This window comes from Felis catus, chromosome A3, assembly GCF_018350175.1.
Source record: "Felis catus isolate Fca126 chromosome A3, F.catus_Fca126_mat1.0, whole genome shotgun sequence".
Taxonomy (NCBI): domain Eukaryota; kingdom Metazoa; phylum Chordata; class Mammalia; order Carnivora; family Felidae; genus Felis; species Felis catus.
In genome coordinates this window covers 28,904,620-28,905,588 of record NC_058370.1, presented here as the reverse complement: position 1 = coordinate 28,905,588, position 969 = coordinate 28,904,620, and positions in this window count along the sequence as shown.

Sequence of the window (969 nt, the reverse complement as noted above, 5' to 3'; positions counted from 1 at the left end):
CCATTGCCTCCCCAGAGCCCCAGCCTCTTTTGTGGTGATCCAAGGAAGTCTCAAGGAAAATCCCGTTCCTCTGTAGTGACCTTGCTGCAGTCTTCAGAGCTGCACCTGGTCTTCATGGAGGTCTTAAGTGGAAAGCAGCCCCTTGGTCCAACTCTTCTGGATGGGTCTGCAAAGATGCTGCATCCACAGGAGGTGGCAGCAGCGAGGCAGGTGGCTGAGAGCCACCTGTGTCTGATCTGGGAGCGCCCCCTTGTGGCGAGACAGAGCAATACATGCTGAGGGAGGTTTCCCACCATCCTGGTGGTCTTGTGGTTGCAGACAAAGAGAAAATGAGAATTTCAGGTGAGAGCTCAGGATCCTATTTAATATAAGTGGGTGGTTGTGAGCATTCTGGTCGGAAATCTTCTCTGCACTTCCTATTAAAACAGGCTGTTCTTAGGGCTGTCTTTTTCCTTTGGCTGCGAATGATGAAGCAATTTCCTCACTGTGAAGAGAAGGAAGTAAGGCTTGTTGTAGCTCTCTGTCAGCAGGGAGGACAGGGAGCTTGGGCAATTGGCTTTCAGAAATTTAAGCCTCACTCGAGAACAAAGCACTTTTCTGTTTCCATGCATCCTATCTTTTTTTTTTTTTCCCACTCAAAATTTACAATTAAGATAAAACCAGGACCGATTTATTTTGTTGTCTGGCCCTGAAGCTCTGGGGGAAAATTTAAATCATAACGATGATGATGATGATGATGATAAAAGCAACAATAATAAACTACACATGCTGAGGGCTCTCAACCGAGATTGAAATACGTGAGTGGAAGAGCATTTCCTGAGCAGAGACCAGAATCCCAGGAGGTGTCATGGGTTAAATCCAGCTGCTCAGATGGGTAAGTGAGAAAGTGTGCCTCCAGGAGAGGGGAGACTAGGAGGGGCTTTGTAATGCTAAACAATATTCAAGGTATTTCAAATAGGACAAAAACGT